A 22,134-nucleotide genomic window follows, 5' to 3' on the forward strand; every position below is an offset into this window, starting at 1 on the left:
ATGAAGACCCAACCCCAGTGCCAAGGGTGGAGTCAAGTCTGTCTAAAACACAGGGTCTGGGGCACCTGGGTGGTTCAGTGGTTAAGGGTCTGCCTTCAGCTCAGGTTGTGATCCCGAGGTCCTGGGATTGAGTGCCATATCAGGCTCCCAATAGGGAGCCTGCTTCTCCCTCTGCCTCTGCTTCTGCCTCTTTCTGTGTCTCTCACGAATAAATAAATAAAACCTTAAACACACACACACACACACACACACACACACACACGCGGACTGAAATCTGCAATGGAGAGATCTCACAAAGGAAAAACTTGTTGCCAAAGAAGGTTGAAAGGACTTTGGCCAAAAAAATTTGTATGTTCAGTTCCACGGAGTGGGATGGTGAGAATCTCCCTAAGATCTATTTTGTGAACACTTAGGCCTTGATGATTGAATCGCCCTCAGAACAGTGGAGTCTGCAGGCCTGTGCTCTGAGGTACAGAAAAGGGAAAGGCCAAGAGATGTAGTTGGTATGGGGCTTAGCAGTCATCTCGACTTCTCATTGGAGAAGCATATGACACCAGAGAGAGTGAGGAGCTTGTTTGAGGCCACAGAAAGTTGAAGCACGGTTAGGATTCGAACTTAGCTGTTATGGAGGCCAGAACGAGGCTCTGCCTGTGTGTCTGGCAGCTGTCACGTTCATTAGCTCCCCGACATCTATCTCCTTGTTTCCTTGTATATTTTTATAAGGTTGTTAATTACCAGCCATAAAGCTCAGCAAGCATTTTGATAGGCATTAAAAGCTCATGAAAACAACATTACATTTTAAGGCATAGTTTCCTAATTAATCTAATTAACTGTCAGCTTCACATTCTGTTGGTTTCCAGGCAAAGTAAATTGTGCCTCTCAACTTCTGTTTCAGCCACCGTGGACAGGGCTGGGGCCTTTCTTGATCATAGTCTTCAAAGCCCGGAAACTAGCCAACATGTAGCCTAACGTGTGGGTGTCTGAAGCAGTGTCTAGATTTTCAGCATTTTTCTGGCTTACTTCCTTGGATGATCTGTTTCTAGGACAAAGACACAGTGGTTGGAGATGCCCCAGATTAAAGCAAGCATGTAGATGACCTGCCACCTCAGCTTAGGACCATTGCAGAAGGCCAAGGTACAAATTTGGGGTGCCTTCCCCAGTGATGCCTCCTTTTCAGAGATCTGTCCTCACTCATAGTACTGGCCGTGTGGCTCAGGTTGTGATCGCAGGGTCCTGATCGAGTCTCGCATCAGGCTTCCCTGCATGGAGCCTGCTTCTCCCTCTGCCTTTGTATGTGTCTCTTTCTCTCCGTTTCTCGTGAATAAATAAATAAAATCTTTTAAAAAAAGAACTGGGGGCTAGGGCGTGAACATAGGTGGTTTAGGAGGACACAGTTCTGCCCACGACAAAGGGCAAATACTAATGATGAAGAGTTACATAACATTTGACTGGGGCAAGGGAGCAGCTGTGAGTGATGCAACATACATAAATGTGAGATCCCCTGTTCAACATCCTAAACGCCACTTATTGCCAACCCCTAGGACCTGCCACCTTCTGGCTGAGGGCTTTTATCTGGCTGCTTTCTGCCGAAAGCACCATCACAGGCAGACAGGAAAAGCTGAAGTACCAGAGGGTTAATGCCCAGGGATAGTCCTCCACCAAGGACTGATTGCAATCAAGGCCTGAACACTGCAGCTCCCTCGCCCCTTGGGTGGGTTAACTCTGATCCATGTTCTACACCACGTCCAGAGCTCTCTGGTAGGATTTAGATCCTACTGTGGTAATTGGCCAGTCATGTATCCCTCCTTGCTTTCCCTGTTTCACCTTCCACTCCCTGACCAGCATTTGCTCCTATGCCTCTCAAATAAGCTACTGCACTTGGATCCTTCTGTTAAGCTCTGCTGCTGGGGGAGCAAACATCCTGCAAACAAACTGGAGGTGGCATGTGGACATTATGTGGAAATAGGAGCAGGGAAAGCTGGTCAAAGGGAAGGGGAGAGAGAAAGATTGAACCCAAAGAGGGGGAAAATGTTTCTGTGTTACTGAGTTTCAAGTTCTGGTCCCCATGAGCACTGCCCTGCATTTATCCCTCTTGGCTTTCCAAATAGTCATAATGTGGGATCTTGGGTGTTCTGGAACTTAAAATAATTTAGCCACTTCCTTATTCAAGTGCAGCAGATTCTCTTGGACTCTTCTAGAAACTTCCTTCTGAAATATGCAGTTATAAGGAAGTTGATACCTTTGCTCTGGGGAATTGTGCCACAAAGGACATTCTGTGACTTCATAAATAGGATTAAAGTTAACCCTTGGTTTGCAGAGCTGAAGCTGGGGATGACTTGGGAAAATTTGCATATGGGCCAGGAGCTACCAGGGAGGTCAGGAACCAAGGCTTTATGCTCTTTTCTTTTAAGATTATCATAATCTTTCTGGTTGATTGGGGTGAGCCCAATTGAGGCTCCTGAGAGAAAGGATATAAAAACCCACAGGGAAAATGACCATAAATGTAAAGGGAGTCTACTGCTGACCAGTGTTCAACAGTAATTCTTAGGCTATGGGGCTTAATTCCAGCATCTTTTGGAGCTGATGAGGAAAAGGGGACTAACTAAGGAAGTATGAGTCCCTTCAGTGAAGGAATTCAATCTTGTTACTTTGGAATTTCCTTTTTATTCATGGCCTTAACCATGTTATTTTGACATCCTTAGCTGTGCTGAGTGCCAAGCTGGAGGTTTGGAGGGTAAAGATCAGACTCTATCAATAAAGTGATGTCAGGGAGTATGAAATCTTGTAGGTAAGGAAGAATGGGATTAAACTACATTTTTATTTTTTTAATTTTTTAATTTATTTACTCATGAGAGACTCAGAGAGAGAGAGAGGCAGAGACACAGGCAGAGGGAGAAGCAGAGGGAGAAGCAGGCTCCATGCAGGGAGCCTGATGCGGGACTCGATCCTGGGACTCCAGGATTATGTCCTGGGCGGAAGGCAGGCGCTAAACTGCTGAGCCACCCAGGAATCCCCTAAGCTACATTTTAAAAACCCACTTAATTCCTTAGGCTTTTCAATCCCAAAACAGCATCTGGTGAAAGGATATGTGTAGTAGGAATAAAAGGGAGGAATCCAGCCAGCAGGAGCAGGGTCTGGAGTTAGAATGGAGTAGGTGGGGCAGTTGACTTCTGAGCTAGAGTGGTTCTCAGTAGAGGGTGCCACAGTCACCGATGAGGTGTGCCCTGAGTGACAGGGGAGTCTGGACAGCAGGGTATCCCTTGGTCAGGTATAGCATGATATTTATAATGATAATGATGGTGAACATCATAATCATCATTAAATCCCCTGTTTTTTTTTTAAGATTTTATTTATTTGTTAGAAAGCATGAGCCAAAAAAGAAAAAGAAAAAGAAAAAAAAAGCATGAGCCAGTGGGAGGGGCAAAGGGAGTGGGAGAATCAGACTTCCCATTGAGCAGGGATCCCAATGTGGGGCTTAATCCCAGGACCCTTGGGATCATGACCTGAGCCAAAGGCAGACAGTTGACTGAGCAACCCAGATGCCCCATAAAATCCCTGTTTAAAGATGAGAAAACTTCACCACCCTCAGCAGGGCTGAATTTCAGTTTCAAGAAGTAAAATGAGACTCTAAAAAATATGGTTTGTCAGAATCTATGAAGATGCAGAACAGATTGGGAAATGGGAGTCCTATTTGGGTCAGGATGAGCTGTTTGAGGCCAAGTCTTGAACATTTTAGGAGTATCAGAAATCAGGTTGGAGTTGGGCTTGGCTCTGGGAAAGGGCTAGTTGTGGTGGCCTAAGGCCAAACAGGATTGTCCTTCCAATGGCTTCTAACCTTCATCATCTGGGATTTCTGGCCCCTACCTGTTTGACACTCCTCTAATGGATTTAAATTGATACCTTCAAAATTGTAAAACCAAGACTGATTCTCCCTCCCTTTTGTCCACTCACCTTCAAGAATTTAATGAGCTTGTCTAGGGTAAAGTGTTTTATTCAAGCCCAATGCTGGTGGTATCACTTAGGAAGTAAATTCTAAACTAATAGAATTTGAGTGTAATGTAAAATAGCAATTGATCTCTGCCACAGAGAGTAAGAAAAATTAACTGATTTTCAAATATTTATTATCGGGAAACTGAACAGACACCCTTATTCTTTGATTGAAACTCAAAGAATTGTCTTGTCCTAAATGGGAGAGTTGGCTGAAGAATAATTACAGGGGGTGAGAGGACCAGAGCCATCCTTGGGGGTTGCAGAGGGGTGAGATTTGTGATCTCCTGGTTAGAATAGGGGACAATGTCTCCAGATGCTTCTCTCCTCCTCTCTCCCCACTGAAATCAGATTATGAATTTCATCCTGATGTGACTATCACAAGCTCACCTCTGTGACACATGTAGGGAGGTTCTGGCCCTTGCCCCACCCAAGAGCTCAGTCCTGAACCTCAATATTGACCTTCCTACCATTCGCCTGTCTCTATGTTCCTTTCATCCACCTCCTTTCTGACGGCCTTGGCAGCTAGTGACTATTCTGGATTTTTCCCTACAAATGCTCAGCGTCGGGATCCCTGGGTGGCGCAGCAGTTTGGCGCCTGCCTTTGGCCCAGGGCGCGATCCTGGAGACCCGGGATCGAATCCCACGTCGGGCTCCCGGTGCATGGAGCCTGCTTCTCCCTCTGCCTGTGTCTCTGCCCCTCTCTCTCTCTCTGTGACTACCATAAAAACAACAACAACAACAACAAAAAAAAAACACATGCTCAGCGTCTCCCATAGGCATCACCAACCACCTGTCCTCCTCCATCAGTCCCCCACCTAAAACCTACATAAAGGTGACTATAAAGGCTGATACCTGGAAGAAAAGGCTCGTTTTCTTTCCAACTATGGGAGATTGCCTCCAAAGACAGCCACTGTGAAAATTAATAAAAGGAAATCTTGTGGGGCACCTGGGTGGTGCAGTTGTTTGAGTGTCTGACTCTTAGGTTAGGCTCCAGTCATGGTCTCAGGATCACAGGATCAGGATGCTTGGGGTTCTCTCTCCTTCTTCCTCTGCCCCTCCCGCTTGTGCTCTTTCTCTCCCTCACGATAAATCTCAAGATAAATAAATACATATTTTTAAAAAAGGAAATCTTGGGGGCAGCCCAGGTGGCTCAGTGGTTTAGTGCCGCCTTTAGCCCAGGGCGTGATCTTGGAGACCCAGGATGGAGTCCCACGTCAGGCTCCCTGCATGGAGCCTGCTTCTCCCCCTGCCTGTGTCTCCACCTCTCTCTCTCTCTCGAATAAATAAAATATTTTTTTTTAAAAAGGAAATCTTGTTTATTTTTTTTTTAATTTTTTTAAAATTTTTATTTATGATAGTCACACACACACACACACACACACACACACACACACAGAGGCAGAGAGAGAAGCAGGCTCCATGCACCGGGAGCCCGACGTGGGATTCGATCCCAGGTCTCCAGGATCGCGCCCTGGGCCAAAGGCAGGCGCCAAACCGCTGCACCACCCAGGGATCCCGGAAATCTTGTTTATTAAAAAAAATTTTTTTAAGATTTTATTTGAAAAAAAAAAAAAGAAAAAAAGATTTTGAGAGAGAGCACGAGGGAAGTGGGGAGGCAAAAGGAGAGAGAGAGAAGCAGACCTTCCACTGAGCCGGGCTTCATCTTAGGACTCTGGGATCATGACCTGAGCTGAAGGCAGACGCTCACTGGACTAAGCCACTCAGCTGCCCTGGAGATCTTGTTTAAAATGGAATCAGGACACCAGCGCATGGAGCTCCTGTGCCCGTCACTTGTGGTCAATTGCAAACTGAACAGGAGGAGAACTCTGCACCTGGATACTACTTCAAGAGCCACTCTCTGGCTTTCCTCCTCCCTCAGCAACAACCCAGCCAATGAGATACAATCACAGCCCAGCCAATGAGAGACAGTCACAGCTCAACCAATGAGAGACAGTCACAGCCCAGCCAATGAGAGACAGTCACAGCTCAGCCAATGAAAGGCCACTATATTTGGAATTCCCAGTTGGTTCCAATGGACTTTGTGTTTCTATCAGCCCTCCTCCACAACTCCTTTCCTTTCTGGACGAGTATTGCTCTTTGTTCTGTGGGCTTGCCTATATTTTTGTCATAGTTTTCTTTTCCCAGGTTGCAATTCTCTGCTGTTCCAGAAACAACGGTGACAACAAAAAGTACATTTGTTTGCTAGTAAAATAATTGGCAGCTTTATTTTTAAGGTTAACACCACCACCAATGCTTCCTGTCCATCCCAGAGAAAGTGTGCTGCTCTTCCTGTCAAGAGGTGGTGTTATTTTATTTTATTTTTAATATTTTATTTGACAGAGAGAGAACATAGGCAGAGGGAGAGAGAGAGAAGTACACTCCCTGCTGAACAGGGAGCTCGATTCAAAACTCCATCCCTGGAACCTGGGATTCTGACCTGAGCCGAAGGCAGACGCTTGACTGAGCCATCCAAGCACCCCAAGGGGTGGTGTTACTGAGGAAGAAATCCAACTAACTTGCAAGAGTACGGCCCAGCCAGCCCCCAGTCTTTCTAGCCATGGTCTTGTACGTTGCAGACCCAGAGCCCCAGTGGAATTTGTGAGTGACCCAGCAAACATCCTGTGGAAGAACTGCTCAGCTGCAACGGGCCATCCCTTGGAATGGTAAGAAATAATAAATCATTATTTTAAGCTGTTAAGATTTTGCAGTGGCAAGGCACCTGGCTGGCTGAGTCAGTAGAGTATGCGATTCTTGATCTCAAGGTCTTAAGGTCAAGCCCTGCTTTGGGTATAGAGCTTACATTAAAAAAAAAAAAAAAAAAAAAGGAAAAAAGAAAAAATTTGCAGTGGCTTGTGAAAAAGAAAACTGGTAGTGGCCTATGAAATAGCAGTAGATAATTGAAATACCAAACCTTGTAGGACTGGAGTCTGACTTCTCCTGACCATTATATTATACTTTGCCAAATTCAGAGCCCCTGATTGACACATGTGTTGAACTTCCTGGACTACCTGCAAGGGATGCTCTGTTCTATTGCCCATAAACTTCAAGCCCAAGTGCATCATTTTTTCAACAAACACTGGTTTGTATCTATTACTTGAACCGTGCCCATTTTGGTCACTGGGGATTCAGAGACACGCTCCCAACCTCCAAGAAGTTTCACAGGCCAAGGAGGACACAAACAGGAAGATAACATGCAAAAATTCTGTGTACAAAGTGCTAAAATAGCAGAACAGAGTACCATGAGGGGGCAAGGAGCAGTCATGCCCAGGTAGACTTCATGGAGAGTATGTGAGTGGTCAGTTAGTTCTGCAAGCATGTCACTCCCAGGTCGATGTGATTCCGTACTGTCTCCTACAAACCGTTCTCAGTGCTGCTGCCTGTCCTGCCACCCCTGGGCCTCCCGCATCTCACCCCTGCAGGCTCTGCCTTCACCAGGGCTGGGCTCTTTAGCTGATAGAGAATTGTACGTAGAAAGGCATGATAGGCTTCATTGGGAGGAACCAGGGACCTGGCCAGAGACAAGAGGTCAGTGAAGAGGCAGGTGAACTGGATAAGATGAGAGAATCATAGCAGACAAGGGGCAGAGACTGTGCCTAGGATGGAGAGCCTAGGATTCAGATGTGCCAGGCCACAAAGTCCAAAGTTCACTGACTCCCAGTCCAGTGCTCATTCCATTACTGAGCAAATTAAGAGTAATTCTAAAGGTGAAAAATACACAGGAGTCCTACATTGGGCTCCTTGCGGGAAGCCTGCTTCTCCCTCTGCCTGTATCTCTGCCTCTCTCTCTCTGTGACTCTCATGAATAAATAAATAAAATCTTAAAAAAAGAAAAAAAGAGTACACTTATGATGAGTACTGAGCAATGTATAGAACTGTTGAATCACTGTATTGTACACCTGAAACCAATTTAACAATGTATGTTAACTTCTCGAATTAAAGCAATGGCTCAATTAGAACTGATGTAATTACTTTTTAAAAAAGTTTATTTATTTGTTTTAGTAATCTCTACATCCAGTGTGGGACTCGATCCTGGGACTCCGGGATTATGCCCTGAGCCAAAGGCAGACACTCAACTGCTGAACCACCCAGGCCACCCGTTTTGTTTTTTATTTTTTATTTTAATTTTTTTATTTAAAATTTTTTGGTAGTTCCCCCCTACATCAAAAGAAAGCCAAGGGAGGGCGGAGGGAGCGCCCTGTTTTGTTTTTTAAATTCAGGACTGGCCCTGTGCCCACACAGAGCATGCCAGACAATGGAGGTTCTGTATATCCTGTCCCCTCCTTTCTTCAGTGACACCCCCACCACCCAGAGCTTGACACAGTACCCAGTAGCAAAACCTCAGCTCCCACTCTCAGATCTCGGAGAGCAGAGGTTTGAGCTGAGTATTTGGAGGGAGTAACAATGCCTAAGAATCAAATCCTTAATCCATTCATGGGGCCCAACATGGGGCTCAAACTTACAGTCCCGAGATCAAGAGTAACACAGTCTACTAATTGATCCAGCTGGCTCCATTGATCCATTGATCCATTGATCCATTTATTGATCCATAATTGATCCATTGATCCATTTATTATTTTCCATTTTTATTTTATTTATTTATTTTTTAAAAAAGATTTTATTTATTTATTCTTGAGAGACACAGAGAGAGAGGTAAAGATACTGGCAGAGGGAGGAGAAGCAGGCCCCATGCAGGGAGCCCGACAGGGGATGATCCCGGGACCACAACCGAGCCTAAGGCAGACGCTCAACCGCTGAGCCACAGGCTTCCCTATTTTCTATTTTTAAAATAATATTTAATTATATTAGTCCTGGAGCACCTGGCTTGCTCAGTCAGGAGAGCGTGCAATTCTTGATCTCCGGGAGGTAAGTTTGAGCCCCACGCTGGATTTGGAGATTACTAAAAAAAAAAAAAAAAAAAAAAAAAAACAAAACAAAACAAAATTCCATCGATCAACCTATCAATCAATCTATAAATCTATATCTATCTATCTTTAAAAACTAATTATATCAGTTCTAATTGAGTCATTGCTTTAATTCCAGAAGCAAACATACATTGTTATATTGAACCCAGGTCTGTCTTATTCAAAGCTGTACTTTCTCTGTACCAAGGAGCAAGAGGATAGACAGGTATGAAATCACTTGAGAGATTTCAAAGCACACAGGTGCCAGGACCCCACCCTCAGAGATTCTTTTTTTTTTTTTTAATTTTTATTTATTTATGATAGTCACAGAGAGAGAGAGAGGCAGACACACAGGCAGAGGGAGAAGCAGGCTCCATGCACCAGGAGCCCGATGTGGGACTCGATCCCGAGTCTCCGGGATCACACCCTGGGCCAAAGGCAGGCGCCAAACCGCTGCGCCACCCAGGGATCCCTCTTTTTTTTTTTTTTTTTTAAGATTTTATTTATTTAAAAAAAAAAGATTTTATTTATTTATTCATGAGAGACACAGAAAGAGAGGCAGAGACATAGGCAGAGGGAGAAGCAGGCCCCCCCGCAGGGAGTCCTTTCCTGGGACTTAGTCCCCAGACTGGGATCATGCCCTGAGCTGAAGGCAGACACTAAACTACTGAGCTACCCAAGCATCCCACCCTCAGAGAGTCTAATGCAATTGGTCTGGAGTGAGGCCTGGGGGTTTTTTAGTTTTTGTTTTTTTAAAGAGGTGATTTTATGCCCTGCCATACTTGGAGACACTGCCTTAATCAGAGGCAGGTTCAAACTCCCTTGGATCAGCCATCGCAGAGTGACCCTTCATTTGTGCCCCATACTACTCATGTTCTGTCCTTTTTGACAATGACTCTATGGGAAGTAAATGCTTATTCAACTCTCGCTTGCATTTTTAAAAAGATTTTATTTATTTATTCATGAGAGACAGAGGCAGAGACACAGAAAGAGGGAGAAGCAGGCTGTCTGCAGGGAGAGCCTAATGTGGCACTTGATCCCAGGACCCCGGATCACAACCTGAGCCAAAGGTAGACATTCAAACACTGAGCCACCCAGGCATCCCTTGGATGCTTTTTTTAGAGGTGGCTTGCAAAGCCATTGTCAAATCTGGATTCCCAGTTTCTCATTGTCTTTTATTAGGGATGTGAGACTGTTCAAGAAAAAAAAGATTATGCTAAGAAATAAATAGCCACCAGTAATAATTTAATGAATTTTGAAGTTGGTGTTTCCCAGCCTCAGGCATTTGGGAATCACCTTCATATTTGCTGTGTGTAGAGGCTGCTTTCAGGCAACAAACTTGAGAAATGGAAACTTAAGCAAGGCAAGAGGGCCCTGGCTGAATGCAAACAGGCTCAATAAGTGACCTGCCTCCAAATGACCATAGGCCCTAACTGGCAGATTACAACCAGGCATAGTTCCTAAGATTACCAAAAGAAAGAAAAAAAAAGGAAAAATCCATAGTCCCCATTCTCCTTCACTCTGCCCTGTAACTGTGGCCTCCCACCACTGCCCTGTCACAGTCTCTGGTTTGCTGTCCTGTCCATTGCTCCCTTGCTGTGTATTCAATAAACTTGTATTTCCTTTGTTCTGCCTCAGGTGGATACACACACACACACACACACACACACACTTTGCACCACCAGCCCCCATCCAGCTGGGACCTCTGTACTATATGTGCCTGTGGCCACTGCTAATTTACTTAGTATTGCACTTTAAATCAGTTCCTACTTTCTAAACTTAAAAACTTCTATTTTAAAAGGTAACTAAAAAAAAAAAAAAGTAACTGTAGGGCAGCCCGGTGGCTCAGCGGTGTAGCACCACCTTCCGCCCAGGGCCTGATCCTGGAGACCCCCGGATCGAGTCCCACGTCGGGCTTCCTGCATGGAGCTTGCTTCTCCCTCTGCCTATGTCTCTGCTTCTCTCTGTTTCTCATGAATAAATAAATAAATAAATAAATAAATAAATAAATAAATAAATAAGTAATCTTAAAAAAAAAAAAAGAAATCCTTAAATTCTGAATTCAGACCCCAGTTCGTATAAAAAATTTTTAAATAAATAAATAAATAAATAAATAAATAAATAAATAAATAAATAAAGTCACTGTAGGGGGCGCCTGGGTAGCACAGTTGGTTAACCTTCTGATTCTTAGTTTCAGCTCAGGTTGTGATCTCAGGGTTGAGATGGAGCCCTCTGGTGGGTTCATGATCAATTCAGAGTCTCAGGACTCCTGGGTGACTCAGTGGTTGAGCATCTGCCTTCAGCCCAGGGTGTGATCCTGGAGCCTTGAGATCGAGTCTCACATAGAGCTCCCTGCGTGGAGCCGGCTTCTCCTTCCGCCTATGTCTACGCCTCTCTCTGTGTGTCTCTCAAGAATAAGTAAATAAAATCTTAAAAAAAAAAAAAAAAAGGGGGCAGCCCGAGTGGCTTAGCAGTTTGGCGCCGCCTTCAGCCCGGGCGTGATCCTGGAGACCTGGGATCGAGTCCCAGGTCTGGCTTCCTGCGTGGAGCCTGCTTCTCCCTCTGCCTTTCTCTGTGTGTGTCTCATGAATAAATAAATAAATAAAATCTTAAAAAAAAAAAAAAAAGACTCTCCTTCTCATAAATAAATCTTTAACTAACTAACTGTAGGGGCACTTGGGTAGCTCATTTGGTTAAGTGTTGGACTCTTCTTGGTTTTGGCTCAGGTCATGATCTCAGGATTTTGAGGTGGAGCCCTCTGTCTTAACTGCTTGAGATTCTCTGCCTCTCCCTCCCCCTCTGTCCCTCCTGCTCTCACACGCACTCTCTCTTTAAAATAAATAGGATGCCTGGGAGGCTCAGTCAGTTAAGCATATGCCTTCGACTCAGGTCATTATCCTGGAGTCCCAGGATCAAGCCCTGCATTGGCTCCCTGCCCAGCAGAGTCTGCTTCTCCCTGTGCCCCTCACCCTGTTCATGTTCTCGCTTTCTCTCTCTCAAATAAATAAATTATTTTAAAAAATCTTTTAAAGATAACTGTATATCACCACTAAAAATGAAAACCAAAAATATTTGTAATAAACAAATAACTGTTAAAAATAAGAGGCAGTGGGGCTGGGTGGCTCAGTGGTTGATTATCTGCCTTTGCTCAGGTCATGATCCCAGGGGATGGAGTTCTACATTGGGCTCCTCACAGGGAGCCTGCTTCTCCCTCTGCCTATGTCTGTGTCTCTCTCAGTGTCTCTAATGAATAAATAAAATCTTTAAAAGTAAAATAATAGGCAGTATCTCCTACTATAAGATCCCCCATGGCTCATTCCTCACTTCCCTCACATTGGCTCCAGTTGCTGCCTTTCTTTCTTTTTTTTTTTTTTAATATTTTATTTATTTATTCATGAGAGACACAGAGAGAGAGAGAGAGAGAGAGAGAGAGAGGCAGAGACATAGGCAGAGGGAGAAGCAGGCTCTCCAGGATCACACCCGAGGCTGCAGGCGGTGCTAAATCCCTGCGCCACCGGGGCTGCCCAGTTGCTGCCTTTCTGTGGCGTCTTCCCTTCCCTGATCACCCTTTAAACATCGCACTCTCCCCCCTAACTTTGATTCTTCTTCAAAGCACTCAACCACCTTCTCATCTATTGAGAGTTGAAATGATTAAAAAACACAATTCAACTGAGTACATTTAAATACCAAATTGGCTTTATCCAACAATTCATGGGTCAGGCAGCAGCCCATTTAGCAAATAAAAAGGAGTTCTGAGGAACTGAACAATGTGGGAGACTTTTTATAGTGTCAAGGAGCAAGAATTCCTGTCCCCTCAAAGGTCCTTCTAGCTGGACTGAGAATCAATTGACATGAGACAGATTAACAGGAGAGATAATCAAATTTAATAAAGCATATGTATAGGAATCCATGTAGACATGGAGATGCCAGAGACAGGGAAAATGAGATCTATATTTCATTCTGAATTGAGAAGAAGGGGGTACCGGTCAGTGATTTCAGAGGAAAGGAATGCATTTTACAGGACAGTAAGAAGAGCAGATGTTTGGTAATTAGATGTTTGCCTTACCATAAGGATGGGTCACTCATAAAATTTACTTCTGCTAATAACCTTTATTCTAGGAAAGACCCCCCCAATTTCAATTCTTCTATGTCAGGAGAGACAAAAGTTTCTCCCCTCCAAAGCGTCTCAAGTGCCTTCAGCTTGAAACAATTCACATGTCAGAGTGGAACATTCAGTGCAGAGCTGTCCTGAACCCCTTCCATAGGCAGGAGGAGGCATGAACAGGGGAAAAGCAGAGTTCATCTTTGGAGGTTGAAAGGGGTCTATCTCACCAGTGCTGACCAGGAAATTCCAGATTTCCGGGTTTAAGATTACATTCTGGGGATCCCTGGGTGGCGCAGCGGTTTAGCGCCTGCCTTTGGCCCAGGGCGCGATCCTGGAGTCCCAGGATCGAATCCCACGTCGGGCTCCCGGTGCATGGAGCCTGCTTCTCCCTCTGCCTGTGTCTCTGCCTCTCTCTCTCTCTCTGTGTGACTATCATAAATAAATAAATAATTTAAAAATAAAAAAATAAAAAAAAATTTAAGATTACATTCTTGGGAGAGGCACCTGGGTGACAGTCAGTTGAGCTTCCAACTCTTGGTTTCAGCTCAGGTCATGATCTTGAGGTCCTGAGATTGAGCCTCACATGGGGCTTTGCACTCAGTGCAGAGTCTGCTTAAGATTCTTTCTACTCTGCGCCTCACCCACCCCCACCAAATAAATCTTTTCTCTCTTTTTTTTTTAAGATTTTATTTATTTTTTTGAGAGAGAGAGAGAGAGCAGAGAGCACGAGCGGAGGGGAGGGGCAGAGGGAGAGGGAGAAGTAGGCTCCCCACTGAGCAGGGAGCCCTACACAGGGCTAGATCATGACCTGAGCCAAAGGTAGATGCCTAACTGATTGAGCCACCCAGGCGCCCCACAAATAAATAAATCTTAAAAAAAAGATTAAGATTATAGGCCTAGGAGCGGTTGAAACTGCAGTTAGGTTAGGTATTAAGTCTTGGTTTGCTTATGTGAGGCTTAACATAAGTGAGTCCATTTTGGGCCCGTTGACTCTCTTTCTTTAATGTTTGTTTTTTTGTTCACTGCCATGGCCCCGTGCCTACAACAGTGCTTCACACACAGTTGGTATTCAGTAAATATTTATTAAGCAACTTGAGCAAAGGGCAGTGCTGGAGTAGCCCTTAGAAGTCATCAAGTTCACTAGCCTTACAATGTATTTCAAGAGAAATCTGACATAGAAGACCTATATTGAAAGGGATAAAAAATAACATCCAAGGTCTGTCTCCAGATGTCCTGGGGGCCTCTCTCCTTGTATTAGTCTTGTGTGCTTTTCCAACACTATTCTCCAATTCTCAGTGGACACAGATTGGTGTGTTAAATTGATTTAATTCAATTTTTTAAAAAATTGAGAGTCTGCCCCCCACCCCCACCCCGCCGCCGCAGCCGCCGCCGCCGCCACCACCACCACCACCACCGCCACCCCACACCACCTTTGCTTTTGACCAACCAGCTATAAATAGGAGGTTCCCATGGCCCCCTCGTCAGATTCAATTAATTTGTTAGAGCAGATCACAAAACCCAGAAAACCAGTTTAATTAGTAACTAGTTTGTTCCGAAGGATATTAAAGGATGCAAATGAAGAGCCAGGTGAAACATAGGACAAGGTAGATGGGGAGGAGGGGCAGAGCTAACACGCTGTCTCTGAGCAAGCATGCCCCATACCTTCACGTGTTGACCAGCTCAGAAAGCTCATTCAACTCCAGCCTGGGATTTTATGGAGGCTTCATTACTTGGGCACGGCTGATGAAATCATGGGTCTTTGGTGATAGAGCTGGATCTCCAGGCCCTCCGCTCTGCTGAAAGTTCCAGCCTTCCCTTTGTTGGTTCCCCAGGAACCAGCCCCCATCCTTAGGGCTTTTCAGAAGTCATTATTAGCATAAAGTCCGGTGGGGTAGATAGGGGCTTGCTATGAATAACAAAAGGCTCTGCTTTCACCTTGACAGCCTGTAACCACTTGGGAAATACCAAGGATTTTAGAAGCTCTGTGCTGGAGGACCCAATATCTATTTCTTACTATGAATCACAATAGCACACTTCGTGACAGAAACGCTGAGCCCAGAGAGGGGATGTCCCTTCTCCCACGTAACTCTATACTGAAAAATAACAGACATAAACAAGCAACTATAACAGACATAAACAGGCTAGAGTTGCTTTTCTGTTTGGGACTATTGCTTGAAGACCTGAAGAGAAAAAGGAGCACAGCATAATAGAATGTTCCCTGGACTGAGTACTCTCCTGGTCTCTGCAAAATCCTCTTCTGACAAGGAGCCAGGGAAGTCCAAGTTCTCTGCCTGATTAGATTCCCAGTTTCCTGGTTTCCAGGTGCTAGGAGAAAATTTTATTTCAGAAGCAGTTTATGCTTATTACGCTCTATAGGCAGATGTTAGACTTCTTTTGAGACACTATCGATCTTTTGTTTGGGAAAATATTTCAAGAGACCTATTTATCTTGCAGACGGATACCTGCTGAGAGGCCAGCCTTGCTGTTCTGCTGTTCCTGATTAAGCAGCAGGGATTTTCAGTTTCACCTAGGTACTCATGTGTCCTTGCCTGATACATCTTTGCCTTACTTCCAACCTTTATTTAGCACTTTAACAGATATTTGGTACACAGTAAGTATTTAGAGGGGGCGATGAGAGAGCTTGGCAACAGGTCAGGGCGAAAGGAGTCAGGTATCCAGTAATACATTCTTGCATGGGAACATTGGGCACAGTGATGCCTAATGCTCACTTTAGAGATATTGTTAATTCTACGATGACACTGCCCCAGATCTTCGGCATCATTGTTACCCCAGTAGTGAGTTCCATTGTGGCTCTCCTGAAAAAAATAATATTCACATCCTAATCCACCTGTGAATGTGACCTAATTTGGGAAAAGGGGTTTTGCAGATGTAATTAAGTTGAAGGATTTTGAGATGAGATCATCCTGGATCATCTGGGTGAGCCCTAAATCTAATAAAGGATAAGTATCTTAATAACAAACAGAAATGGGGCGCCTAGGTGATACAGTTGGTTGAGCATCTGACTTGGTTTCTGTTCAGGTCGTGATCTCTGGGTCTTGAGTTTGAGCCCTGAATTGGGCTCTGTGCTCAGCATGGAGTCTGCTTGATATTCTCTCTCTCTTTCCCTCTGCCCCTCCTGTTCATGATCTCTCTCTCTCTCTCTCTTAAATCAATCAATCTTTTTAAAAAAATTCAGAGAAGGGATCCTTGGGTGGCTCAATGGTTTGGTGCCTGCCTTTGGCCCAGGGCACGATCCTGGAGTCCCGGGATCGAGTCCCACATCAGGCTTCCTGCATGGAGCCTGCTTCTCCCTCTGCCTGTGTCTCTGTCTTTCTCTCTCTCTCTCTCTCTCTGTCTATCATGAATAAATAAATAAAATCTTTAAAAAATAAAATAAAAATTCGGAGAAGAAAGGCACCTGGCTGGCTCAGTCAGTAAAGCATGAGATTCTTGATCTTGGGGTTGTGATTTGACCCCATGTTGGATGCAGAGGTTACTTAAAAATAAAATTTCAAAAAAGAAACAGAAGACGAGGACATAGAGGAGAAAGCAAAAAGAGACAGAGAGGGAACCAGAGGTTGGAGTGATGTAGCTACAAGCCAAGGGATGCCTGAGGCCACCAGAGTCTGAAGGAACCAAGAAAGTATCCTACTCTAGAGCTTTCAGAGGGAGCCAGGCCCTCATGTCACCTTGATCTCAACTTCTGGCCTCCAGAACTGTGAGGAAATAAATTTTTTTAAATTTTTTTATTTATTTATTTTTAAATTTTTATTTATTTATTTATTTATTTTTTTAATTTTTTTTTAATTTTTATTTATTTATGATAGTCACCAAGAGAGAGGGAGAGAGGCAGAGACACAGGCAGAGGGAGAAGCAGGCTCCATGCACCGGGAGCCCGACGTGGGATTCGATCCCGGGTCTCCAGGATCGCGCCCTGGGCCAAAGGCAGGCGCCAAACCGCTGCGCCACCCAGGGATCCCAGGAAATAAATTTCTGTTGTTTTCTAGCATCAAGTTTGTGGTTATCGGCTAAGGCAGCCCTAGGAAACTAATACACTCTCCAAGGGCCTTGTGTTGGTAGAGCTCTGGGAATGAACGAGTGGGCACAGTGAAGGCTGCCACAGGGCATTAATGGGAAAAAATGTTTTACTGAAGATTACTCAGTAGACAGAGCAGGACTTTGCCTCTCATATCACACACCAGGCACTGATTCAGCTTTCCCAGTCTGCACCCTCCCGCACTACTCATTGCTTCTGTGTCTCTCCTTCCCTTCTCCCTCAACAGCTGTTTTCCATGCCGCTCAGTCTTGCTTGCAGCTTACTTCCTGGTCTCAGTTGAACAAGAGTGCCACAGTTACCTGACTAGTGATTTTCTCTGCCTCCTCCTGGGAGCCCTTGGTAGTCTCTGTTTTTGAGAAGTTTTCTTATAACCAGCAGAGTCTTTACTAAGGCATAAGATAAGGTATGAAAGGAACCCCAGTGGAAGGAAAGAGGATTGTTTTCACTGACAAGCCCCAGTTATAGGTTGGGCTCCTCATGATGCAGCTCTCTGGGCCTCTCACTGTCTCCCCACTCCCCACCCTCTACCTAATACTCTCTCAAAAAAGTAATGAGGTATAAACAACTGCCTGGAACACATGGAATAAGCCTCAGTATTTCCTGTTATCTAATATTTATTGGAATGGAATGGAATGAAATAGTGGATGCAGTGAGGTGTAAACAGGTCCCTGGATGCACAGGGCTGCTCTCCATTTCAGATGATTTGGAATCTGTGGGACAGGAGTAGAGTGATGCCACACAACCAGTGGATAATTGCTCTGGCAACACTGCAATGTGCAATGCACGGTGGCTTCACAGATTTCCAGTTTTTCCCGACGCAGTGCCTGGCACTTAGCTGGTGCTCAGTAAATGTGTCCGGCTGAGTTGTGACTTGCACTTGTGTTTAGCTTCTGCTCAGTACTGTCCTGAGACCCAGTAAAGGAGGTCCCCAGTTTAAGGCTCATGCCTCAGGGGCCTTGTGTTTTGGAGTGCATTCCTCAAAGGAAGTCCTCTTCTGGTATCTGGAATCAGGTGGGGCTGGCAGTAGTATTCAGGCTCAATACCCTCAGCCTATACCTTGTCCTGGGTTAAGTCCTGGTTGCCAGAAACACCTGCCTCATAATCTATCTTCCTTCCTTCCTTCCTTCCTCCCTTCAGATTTATTTTGAGAGAGTATGAGCATGCATAAGCTGGGGGAGGGACAGGGGGAGGGGGGGAGAATCTCCAACAGACTCCCCACTGAGCGTGGAGCCTGACCCAGGACTTGATTCCATGATCTGAGCCAAAACCAAGAGTCAAACAATCAACCAACAGAAATACTAGGTATCCCTATCTCAAAATTTTCTTTTCTTTTTTTTTTTTTTTTTTTCAAAATTTTCTAAGAACCGCTCTGGCTCTGGCTGGCAGTATCATCTAGGTGGGGCTCCCTGAGCCTGAACTGGTGTCCGCATGAGTTCTTACTTCTCTTTCTCCCCCTATTTTAAAGTGGTCTCTAACCCTCTACCACACAGATGGAGTTGGCCAGATGACCTGAGAAGATCCAGGATTCGGCCTGTGAGGTATTCCTAGGGTCTTGTGACTAAGACCTGTTTCAGAAGGATGGTGTAGGAACAGATCACTTTCTCTGGCTGGTGTGATATTTCTTTTGTGGTATCACATGAAATTGCATATGCAGAATGATGCTGACACAGAGATTTTAGGTGACTCTCATATCAGACATAGGAGGGCTTCAGAGCTCTGAGCTATTGATAGTCTACCAATGACCCTTGGGTTTGACCCATATATTTGAGCCTGTGCATTGGTTCTCACCCATCTGTGCTCCGGTATAATACCACCACCAGTTCACAACACCCATGGGTTTTAGGGTAGCAGTGAGTGTCCTTACCCTGGTTACTTTCTTCTGTTGGATCCAAATCACTCTGCAGGCTTTGGGTCATGTGTTAGTCTTTTGAGTGTAGCTGTGCCTACTCGTTATTCTGCAATGCCCATGGGCCCTTCCTATTGATTTGCTAGGAAAGGCAAGCTAAGGACAAAGGTGATACTGGCAACACCCTTCAACACCCTTCAGCTCCTGGGTGGGTTATGTGTAACAGTCCTCCAGAAAACTCCCAACTGTCTTAAAGTTAATGCTTTGCCAGAGAGAAAAACAACCTTAGGGTGACAATAGCAAGGCTTCTGTATCCTGAGGGTCTTCTTTAGCATCTGAAAGTCCTTTTAGACCCTTCCCTTTTTCCTTACATCCTCTAACTCCCAAATATAAAATCAACTATTCCTCATAACCCCAATCCAGAGGCTCTTCCTGCCCATGGGTCCTGTCCCCATGCTTTAATAAAATCACCTTTTTTGCACCAAAGACAGCTCAAGAATTCTTTCTTGTCCTTTGGCTCCAGACCTCACAACATTCCAAAGCTGCATCATTATCCATGTCCTTTCTTGCTTCTGATCGATAAGTCAAATCTTACTCTTCTGGGTTAGTTTGTTGATGACAAACATTCTTTGCATAAATGGTACTGTTCTTGTTCCAGTCATGATCCCCTCATCTATGCTCCCTGCTAGCAATAGTGTGTAGCAGGCAGGAGTGAGATCAACATTGAAATAGATTATATTTTAGGAAGGCAGTGATTGCAGCTCAGAGTCAAGAGAAGACATGGTTGGACACTACACAATTCCCCTCCCTTTTTTTTTTTTAAGATTTTATTTATTTGGGATCCCTGGGTGGTGCAGCGGTTTGGCGCGTGCCTTTGGCCCAGGGCGCGATCCTGGAGACCCGGGATCGAATCCCACATCGGGCTCCCGGTGCGTGGAGCCTGCTTCTCCCTCTGCCTGTGTCTCTGCCTCTCTGTCTCTGTGACTATCATAAATAAATAAATTAAAAAAAAAAGATTTTATTTATTTATTTGAGAGAGAGAGAGAGAGAGAGAGAGTGCACAGAGGGAGAGTGAGAGAGAGAAGCAGACTCATTGCCAAGCTGAGAGCCCGAAGCAGGGACTCCATCCCAGGACCCCTGGGATCATGACCTCAGACAAAGGCAGATGCCCAACCTGCTGAGCTACCCAGGCACTCCAGGACACTATAAAATTCTAATTGGAAATTAACATGACCCCAAATTAAGTATCATTCACAGATTCCCCATACTCTCAGTAAGACTTCTATTATTAGCCACCATCAATGAAGCACTACCTTTGAGAGAATCCACGGAAGCCATTATTCACTGGCAGCACGATGGATGGATGATGCAGCCCCATGAGTAACAATGTAACCAGCATTAAATAAATGGTATTAGGGAAATACAGAAGTAAGATCTATTTATTTATTTATTTTTATTTATTCATGAGAGACAGAGAGAGAGGCAGAGACACAGGCAGAGGGAGAAGCAGGTTCCATGCAGAGAGTCTGATGTGGGACTCGATCTCCACGACTCCAGGATCATGCCCTGGGCTGAAGGCAGGTGCTTACCTGCTGAGCCACCCAGGTGTTCCTGCCCTCTTATGTTTATTGCAGCATTATTTACAACAGCCAGATTATAGAAGCAGCTCAAGTGTCCACCAATAGATGAATGGATAAAGAAGATATATATATATACAATGGAATATTGTCCAGCAATAAATAAATGAAACTTTGCCATTGGCAACAAAATGGTTGGATCTAGAGACTACAATGCTAAGTGAAATAAGTTGGTCTGAGAAAGACAGATACACCATACAGTTTCACTCATATATGAAAATTAAGGAAATAAATGAACAAAGGAAAAAAAGAAACCAAAAAACAGACTCTTAACTATAGTGAACAGACAGAGGGGAGGTAGGTAGGGGATTGGGTGCAATAGGTGACAAGGATTAGAGAGTACACTTATCAGGATGAGCACTGAATAACATATGGAGTTGTTAAATCACTATGCTGTATAGCTGAAACTAATAACACTACGTTAACTACACTGGAATTAAAATTTTTAAAAAAGTGTTAAGAGAAAAAACTCACCAACCTGGAAATCTGTACCTGCCAAATTATCCTTCACAACAAACAGCAAAAAGCCAAGATTGAAGAAATGTGGTGCATGTCTTGCAAGAAGAGGTTCTTTAGTGAATGACAATGATATAGGTCAGAAACTCAAGTCTACATAAAGAAAGGAAAAGTTTTTGGGGCGCCTGGGTGGCTTAGTTGGTTAAACACCTGCCCTCAGCTTAGGTCATGATCCTAGGGTCTTGGGATTGAGCTCCACATCAGGCTCCCCTCCACAGGGAGCTTACTTCTCCCTCTGCTGCTGCTTCTTCAGTCTGCTGCTGCTCCTGCTTGTGCTCTCTCTGTCTCTCTCTCTCTCTCTGTCAAATGAATAAATCTTAAAAAAAAAAAAAAAAAAAGGAAAAGTTTTTAGGAAGGAATAAGTGAAAGAAAAATTAAAAATGGTCTTTTTTTAAAAAGATTTGTTTATTTATTTGACAGCACGTGCACAAATGGGGGAGGGGCAGAGAGAGGGAGAAGCAGACTCCTTGCTGACCAGGGAACCCCATGTGGGGCTGGATTCCAGGACCTTGTGATCATGACCTGAGCTGAGGACAAATGCTTAACCGACTGAGACATCCAGGCACCTTAAAAATGTCCCTCCTTCGGGACTCTTGGGTGGCTCAGCGGTTGAGCATCTGCCTTTGGCTCAGGGTGTGATCCTGGGGTCCTGGGATTGGGTCCCGCATCGGGGCTCCCTGTGGGGAGCCTACTTCTCCCTCTGCCTATGTCTCTGCCTCTCAGTTTGTCTCTCATGAATAAATAAATAAAATCTGTTTTTTAAAAATGGTCTTTTCTTATTCTTAAATAAAAAATAAACTAGAATAACCAGAATGACCTACGTTGTTCACTTGAGGGCACAAATAACTGTTTTTCAATTTCCCACTAATTCAAATGCTTACATGCCCTTATTTGTATAAGAGCCAAAATCTCCCTCATTGGGCTTCCCCTGATTCCTGAATTTTCAAAGCCTAGGGGATAATTTGGGTTTAGAGCATCAGTTCAGTTCCAATGCCACCCACAGAGAGAACTAGGAAGTCTGATCATTTCACTACATTGCTTCTCACTGCATCACTATGTTGCTGTTAAAGCCTGGTCTCGGG

At 44.6% G+C, this 22,134-nt stretch overlaps 1 protein-coding gene and 1 long non-coding RNA gene across 2 annotated transcripts in view; one reads left to right on the plus strand and one right to left on the minus strand.

Annotated features, from left to right (window-relative positions):
• Positions 1 to 838: 838 nt before the first annotated feature.
• LOC144298227 (uncharacterized) lies at positions 839 to 5,883 on the minus strand. Its single transcript, XR_013365171.1, has 3 exons — positions 5,676 to 5,883; positions 4,843 to 4,900; positions 839 to 1,039 (listed from the first exon to the last, which is right to left on the minus strand). It is a non-coding gene; the product is annotated as an uncharacterized LOC144298227 (long non-coding RNA).
• Positions 5,884 to 6,633: 750 nt separating this feature from the next.
• The window catches only part of RALY (RALY heterogeneous nuclear ribonucleoprotein), a 152,443-nt gene continuing 136,942 nt past the window's right edge, over positions 6,634 to 22,134 (plus strand). The window contains exon 1 of the mRNA XM_077872804.1: positions 6,634 to 6,653. The gene's annotated coding sequence lies outside the window, so the exon portion shown is untranslated. The remainder of the gene's footprint in view (positions 6,654 to 22,134) is intronic.

The sequence above is a fragment of the Canis aureus genome, chromosome 26, assembly GCF_053574225.1.
Source record: "Canis aureus isolate CA01 chromosome 26, VMU_Caureus_v.1.0, whole genome shotgun sequence".
NCBI classification, from domain to species: domain Eukaryota; kingdom Metazoa; phylum Chordata; class Mammalia; order Carnivora; family Canidae; genus Canis; species Canis aureus.